The sequence below is a fragment of the Malus sylvestris genome, chromosome 17, assembly GCF_916048215.2.
Source record: "Malus sylvestris chromosome 17, drMalSylv7.2, whole genome shotgun sequence".
Classification (NCBI taxonomy): Eukaryota; Viridiplantae; Streptophyta; class Magnoliopsida; order Rosales; family Rosaceae; genus Malus; species Malus sylvestris.
This window is the reverse complement of record NC_062276.1, coordinates 26,741,481-26,749,721: the sequence shown is the minus strand read 5'-3', so window position 1 is coordinate 26,749,721 and position 8,241 is coordinate 26,741,481. Positions and strand designations below refer to the sequence as shown.

The following is an 8,241-nucleotide window of genomic DNA, read 5'->3' as shown; positions in this document are numbered from 1 at the left end:
TTCTTATATTTGGAATATTGAAATTTGATCCAATAACTACAACTAGAGTCTACTTTAAAAATTATAATAATTTTAATCGTTAGATCAAATTTCAATGATCCGAATACATGAATTTGATGGATTATGATACATAGATATGGAGAGGACCCATGTAATTCCAAAGTCAATATTCTGTTTGACAAACTTGAGCCAATTATTATTATTATTTTTATTAGAAGGAAGCCAATTAATTAATACAAAACCAAGCACATTACATTATAAAAAAGCACAACTGGAGCCAAATAACATATAAGAAGTCATTGTTTTTTTTGTTTTAAAAATTTGAATCATTTCTTGATTTATGCACATCTTTATTACGCAAGGATCATGTTAATCTTCTCTGTATCATTCGAATTTTATCGAAGTTTTTGAATGAATCATAACAAGTCATATTTGCAACACAATACTTGTATTCTTCTCAACTTGTTCTTGAGAAATCTTAAACACATTACTATATATCCATTTCCTTTTCTTTTGTATAAATAGGAAATTTCTAGAGAGATCGCATTCAAACTATCTACTTGATTGGTTAATTTATTTTTATTAGAGAAATAATTTGAACGTGGTCTATAAAATATCATCTTCCATAAATATCTTTTCCATTTATTAGGACTCTTCCCATAAAGATTCGGCAGCATCACCACCCAAATCCTTAAGAGATTTTTCAGTGTGATTATCATACGAGGTGGTACATCACGTATCCATGTATAAATAGTTGGCTATGTGTGTTAAAATATTAATAACTTAAAAATTAAAAATTTTCACTACTTGCATAAAAACATGTAGTGTATTATCCGTATTCTCGTCACAACTAAAAATTTCTTCAAACCCTCGTGCAATTACCTTGAGCTGCGAGCCTGTCTAAAGTAAAGATATACATGCATGGGACTACACTATAATAGCAGTGAAATTACACTGTAATTTCTCCAGTTGGGACAGGAGGAGAAACAAGAGAATACTTTGATTTCTAATGCTAATTCTAATTATGTTTTTTAGTTGAAGCCTTCCACATAAGGATCAAACTAAGATTATATCCTAATCCCATCCATTCCCACCACCTTATCAAACGTGTGCACAATGAGCACGTAAAGATCACGTGAGACACCACACAAAATGATCTTCGGAATTCTGAAATTCTGCAAACCAATGTTGCTAAGTTTCTTATTATGGTCTTACCCCCTTGCAATAAACTAATAAACTTCAGAACCCATGTCGAAAACCATTGACACAAAAAATTGATCGGTGGTCCATAAGATGGACTATACCCTAATGAATTAACTATTTGAAAATTACACTTTGAAGTTTGAAGTCAATCTTCTCTTTCTCGTTAGCATTCTCTCTCTGACACACACTCAGGCATACAGACGAAAGTGTGACTATATAAATATGCAATTGTTGGCTTGTTTTGGGCAATACCCAATGTTTTGATATTTGAAGAAACATTTGGTGGGAACAAAAGAGAATGTCTGTCTATATATATGACCCTAACCCTAACCACACTCTATATCTCTGTGTGTGTGTATGGAAGGAAGAGAAAGATTGTTTTCCGATGAGGAAGAGAGAGAGGGGGGGGGGGGGGGTGTGAAGCACGCGAGGGTTCTAGTGTTTTACACACTTTGGACTGAGAGACTTTTCTCTTGCCATGAGAGAGAGAAGTAGGACATTTTTTTTTTCACTTGGTCTCGAAAGGGAGAGAAAGAAAGTCAGTGAGAAAATCCCAAGAAGAAACAAGACAAAGAAAGTGTGCTATCATGATATCTTTATGATTTTATACTTTGGATTACTTTGTGTAAACTTGTGTGCAAAGTTTGATGGCTTCTGGGAAATGTGAAATTGCCCTATAGTTTCTTTTTTGGGTCAATTTGTAGAGGCACCTCTGCATATTCCTTTTTCTTGCATAGCTTTGTTTCTTTTTTCATGAAAGTAGCAATGAGATGACAAAGATGAATAGTTGATAGATCTGGTTTTTGGAAAATTAAGGTTGATGTTGCGTGGTGGTCTATATATCGTTTGTTTCCACATAAAGCAAATTTTGCACGTAATAGTGGGGTGGCTACGAAGTACAAATTTTTGTCATTGATAGAATTAACAGATATTGCAACATAATCTACGAGTTGTTTTTAAGTTGCCCTTGAATGAGAAATATAGATTCTGGACTAAAATTCTAAAGGTAAATGTTCACTAAATTATCTTAATTATGATCATAAGGAAAGAAAAAAATTGAAAATGTGCAAAACGGGCTGAAGTGGGGCAATTCCCATGCCTGATACAAATAAAGAGGATGCTTTATTCACCCATCTCTCATATCTTCTTACCCACTTTATATTTATTTATGAAGAAATCTTCACAACTAAATGCAAAAAAATATGACAGGTTGGCAGATATAATAATTAATATTTTAAAACAAGGAAAGTGGCTTTTACCCGCCCTTTTAGCATCTCACACACTCCACTCTATTAATAGCCATCAAATTGAATAAATCAAACGAAATTAACAACCAAAATAAACAGGAGTGTGTAAAAATAACTTGCTTAAAATAGAGTCCTTAGACCATCTCCAAAAGAGATGTCAAATTCTAAATGAAATGCTATGTAATCAAATTTGAAAGTAGGAGTAAACTCCAACCGATATATCAATCATATATGGATTGACATATAAGAAAAGGTGATGTCAAATAATTTTTAATTATTTTATTGGGTGAGTCACATTAATGCACTAATTATAGATCTTGAAAATTTATTTTAATTGATTTTTTTTTCAAATGGGACCTACAAATATCATTTATAACAAAAAAAAAAAAACATATGGGTTGAAAAAAGAGAAAATCTGATATTATCACGTCAACAATCAAATTAACATTTAACATTTATCTTTTGACATTTGCATTGGAGATGCTCTTACAACATTAAAGATCAAAAAGTGCCCCTAACATCTAATAGGCAATACAAGTTCCAATAGTGCGAAAAATCTATATCAAACTTTTAGTTTTGTACTCTCGACAACCAACTTCAAATCTTTGTATCCCCTCCACAGTTTAGATGAAACTAGCAAAAATACTCGGCTCTACCGTGGGTTTTGTAACTGCAACCACAATTTAACACATCTATCTCTAAATAATTTAGAAACTAATCAAAATTGCTGAGCCCACATGATAGAATAAGTCTTTCAATTTGCATTTATATGTACTTATTACAGGAAACACTTAAATGTTAACCACTTTCACTTGACCAATTTTTTTTCGATGTAAAGTTATTTTGACTGACAAAATTTTGTTTGTTGGGCAAATGATAGTTTCTGGAAGTGAATTGAAAATTAGGTTAATCTCTGTTTACTATCCTAAAGTTTCGTGGTTTTCAACATTTGATATATGAAGTTTTTTTCATCCCAGAGTTATAACTCCTCAAGTCTTAATTTTGGGACAGTTTCATACCTCCGTTAAGTTTTCCGTTAGAATTTCTGTTAACTGATGATGTGCCGTTCACGTGGACAATAATTGAGCGCCACGTGTCAATAGGGACCCACTTTAATATTAAAAAATTAAAAAACAAATACAAAAACACAAAAACAAAAGCCAACATGTCCCCTCACCCCCGCACCCGCCTTCTCTCTTTTGCAAATCCCAACCTTCTCTCTTTTGCAAATCCTAGCACCTCTCGATTTTTTTTCTCTCTTTCTCTCTCTCTCTCACTACCATCACTCTCTTCCTCCGTCTTATTCGCCGTGAAAAGAAGATGACTAGAAAGAAAACCCACATGCCCGCCCTTCTTCCCCGATCCCTCCCTCTTCTCTTTCCCGATCCCTCCCACACCTCCCTCTTCACCCCTCTCTCTCTCTCTCTCTCCAAGCACATTTGAGCTTCTCTATGTCCATGTAGGTGTCGAAGATGTCGTCATCCGAGCTGCCCAACTTTTTGAAGCCACAGGACGGGCCGTCGAACGGGTCCTGGAGCAGATCCAGTCGTCAGGGATCTGGAAATGGCCTCGGATTGGGTTCGACAGTGGTAGGAGCCCCGGAACGGGGTGCTCGGAGTTGTGTCTGGAAATGGCGGACGCCATGCGTGGGTAGTGAGAGTCCTGAGAGCTGGAGCTCGTATTCGGTTTCGGGTTGGCCGGATCTTGCATTTTGTCAAGTCCGGTGCTTAGAGCTCTCTTTCTCTCTCTTCTACTCTCTCTTCTTGCGACCGTACTAGATGTGTTGACAGTGAGTGTTCTTCACTCAAGATCTAGATGGTCAAGGTTAGGGTGTGGCTAGGAGGCTTTACTGCCAGAGGTCGAAGCTCCCGATTCGGAGGACATGGAGAACCAGAAAGGTTAGGGAATCGCGGTGAGAGATTGATTTGCTGGGTTTTGTAGGGTGTGGGTTCAGAGAGATTGGCATAGAGATTGGCGGCGGTGGTGGGGTTTGCTGGATGTTTCTCGTCGTCTTCTTTTCATGGCGAATAAGGCGGAGGAAGAAAGTGAGTGTAGTGAGAGAGAGAGAGAGAGAAAGAAAGAAATCGAGAGGTGTTGGGATTTGGGTGAGGTGCTGGGATTTGCAGAAGAGAGGAGGGTGCGGGGGTGAGGGACATGTTGGGCTTTTTTTTCGTTTTTTTTGTGTTTTTGTATTTTTTTTTAATTTTTAATATTAAAGTGGGTCCATATTGACACGTGGTGCTCAATTATTGTCCACGTGAGTGCCACATCATCAATTAACAGAAATTCTAACGGAAAACTTAACAGAGGTATGAAACTGTCCTAAAATTAAAACTTGAGGTATGACTCTGGGATGAAAAAAACTTCATGTACCAAATGTTGAAAACCACGAAACTTCAGGGTAGTAAACAGAGATTAACCCTTGAAAATTTCATTCCTCTAATACATGCAACAATTACGGAAATAATTCCAAATTAATTTCCTTTAATAACAGATAGGAAATAACAATCACATGTATTTCACTTTTTATGTGTTCTACTACCGGGGCCGTATGTCGTGAGGTTTATGGTCGTTTCTTGGCATCAAAGGTTATTGGCGTTTGAAGTGATAAAAAAAAAACCGTACGCCAAATAATTAAGAGCAATGATCGATCAAAGTCTATCAATAGCTACTGATAAGCAGTAGGCTAACAACCCACATGTAACATTATTAGTTTGATTTGTTATGTTTTGGGGTTTCTTTCTTCCCCTTTTTTTCAAGGTAAAATTGTATGGGGCTTTTTGAAGAAGCACAAGAAGATAATCGTTGATCGATATATTATTTTTCTAATAACCTGGAGACTGTTTTCGTTCATCCTCCTTGCATGTGAAGAGTTGCAGGTCGTAATTCGTAATAACGAAAAAATTTAACATCGTTAAAAGTGAGGGTGTGGTGAGAATGTTGGGTAGGGACTCTTCGACTATGTAAATAAAGAAAAATTATCAAGTTCCATTAGAAATGACCATAAAAAATCTTGGACATTCTTAAAGTTGAGAAAAAATTTGTCCGGAACTCTCGACTACGTTATTCGTAAATTGCCTTTCACGAAAAGCTAAGAATTGGTTCCACCTTGACAGCTTGATCCTCGGTTAACCCTACCAAAACTTCTCTTCGTGTGCTAACTCTATCGAGCAGTAGAGCTAGTACAGATCAGGATCCAAAACCAAAAATAGGGAACTGAATCCCGAACCGATTCCGTTTGGGACGAAATTCTGAAAACCGATTATGAACCGAACTTTCAATTTCTTGAATTTTGGTATTCTCGATTTTCGGAATTCTCAAAACATTTTCAGTATTTCGGTTTAGATAAAGACTAGGCCTTTAGCACAAATTATTGGGCTTTTTTTTTTTTTATGAATTTTGGGTTGAAATTTGGTGTGCCCAATTTTTTTTTTTTTTTAGAAAGCGTAACAAATTGAAGCCTAGTTTCAAATTCCAATTCATAATTTCATACCAATTGTAACTCATACCAATTCAAATTGAAGCCAAATTCAAACTTATATTTATGTAGTATACTATCAAACTACTTAGATTCAGCATGCATGCAATCAAAATGAAATAAGTTAAGTATAAACCCAAAAGAAAAAAAAAAAGTTACAAACCAAAAGTAAAAATAAAAGCTTAAGTCAAGTTCATGAAGGTTGCCTTGTTCGGCCCCTTCAACCCCTTGCGCTTGTTGATGGTTGTGGTTGGTCTTTTCCCTTGGTTGTTGATGGTTGACCCTTCCCCTTGTTATAGTTGCTCTTGAAATGGGTGGTCGTGGAGATAGTGATTGTCATTGTTGAACTTGAGCTTGAGGTGGTGGATGAGATGAGGTGGCATTTCATCTCCTTGAGTTGGATTATCCTTAACTCCCAAATTAGGCGTCCCTAAAAGAACAAGGGAACTTTAACAAAAAGCTCCCGTTACTATTCACTTTAACGAAAAATCATATTTTTACACTAAAAAATCAATCATGGTACTATTCACTTTACCCTTTATTTTATCCTTATCGTTAAAACTCAAAGTTTTCAAGCCATTTTCATTAGTTTTCCTAAACAATAAACCACAAATTATTTATATTGAATTATAAAATAATGAATATTAAGAAAATAAAAACATGAAATTAAATTCTTCACTTACGTTTTTCTAAGTTTTCCAGTTCCTTGTAGATTGTGAATTCGTCGGATCCTTGTAGAAACAAAATTTATTCCTCCTAAACCAATAACTAGTAAACACTAAAATCTCAACCATTGTAGGTGTTAAGGAAGCTCTAAAAAGGTTGACAACTCTCCCCATCACGGCTAAAGGCATTCTCACTAGCAACGGTACTACTAGAAAGAGCAAAAAAATCCTTAGCAACTTTACCAAGAGTTTGATATGTACCACTATTTCCTTTTCACCAATCCAAAAGATTGAAACCTTCATATGTTAGGTTTTTATGTGGATCGGTAAAGTACATATCCACTTCATTGGCTATCTCACTTTGTTGAGCCACCGCCTTTTTTTTGTTTTCCTTTCCACCCTTTTAGTAACATTAATCTCTCCCATTCCCGAAACATCATCTACTACAATACTTGATCTTTGCTCACTTGAGCTACTACTAGGGACCGCTCCCTCCTTATACACATTATACAATTAGGTTAAGGTTGCTTTCACCTCTACTATTTTGTCCCATTCATAGCCGAGTTCCTCTAGATTTATTTCTAGCATTTCAAATTTCTACCTCTGGTCGAGTGCTTGGGTTACAAAGAGAATAGGGTTAACCTTATCAATGTCATCCCAATATTTTTCACACTTGAGATTCATGGAAGTAACCAAACTTTGCAAAGTGGCTTTAGAGGTGTGTTTGTACCATACTTAACCAATCCCGAAACTACTGAGCACCGGTCAACGTTATACTGTCAAGGACCCAGAAGAGTTTCCCTCCAACCAGAAGGTCAATCACAGCGCGACACGTGTTGACATCAGAAGCTAATCATAGCACGACACGTATCAACATAAGAAGCCAATCACAACATGACACGTGTCAATGTCAGAATGAAACTAGAAACTCTCTTCTATAAATAGAGATCATTCTCTCACAATATTTCCAAATGTCATTTGAACTAAACCATTCATTTGTACTCACTAAAGGAGAGCTTGAACCTATGTACTTGTGTAAACCCTTCACAATTAATGAGAACTCCTCTACTCTGTGGACATAGCCAATCTGGGTGAACCACGTACATCTTGTCTTTGCTTCTTTGTCTCTATCCATTTACATACTTATCCACACTAGTGACCGGAGCAATCTAGCGAAGGTCACAAACTTAACATTTTCTGTTGTACCAAAGTACCCACTGATTTTGTGCATCAACATTTGGCATCGTCTGTGGGAACGACACTTATTCCCACTTTCTTCAGCATTGTTAAGTTGGTTTCCACCATTCGTACACTCTCTTTTGACCAGGCATCCCTCTCCAACATGGGGAGCGAAGGAAGCCACAACACGCAGAATGACACCCCTCTTGCACTTGGTGCGAGGCAGCGAAAGAATGAAGGAAATAAAGTTGCTCTTCAAGCTAAAGTCGATGAGCTAGAAGCTCAGAACAACAAGATAGCAATGAAGAATGATGTCCTCCATGAGCAGTATAAGAAGCTCTTTGAGACACTTCACGAAACTAGGCGTACTCAAACACGTGAGCTCGTTACCCCTGTGGACATCAACCATCATCTGGGTGCCCCCCAACACGGAAAGTCACCTTCATTCGACATGGGTATCCTTCATAAG

General features: G+C 36.7%; 1 non-coding gene across 1 annotated transcript; it reads right to left on the bottom strand.

The window, feature by feature from the left end:
- Positions 1-315: 315 nt before the first annotated feature.
- On the bottom strand, positions 316-422 carry LOC126612697 (U6 spliceosomal RNA). The gene has a single exon (XR_007619267.1). It is a non-coding gene; the product is annotated as a U6 spliceosomal RNA (small nuclear RNA).
- Between the last annotated feature and the right edge of the window lie 7,819 nt (positions 423-8,241).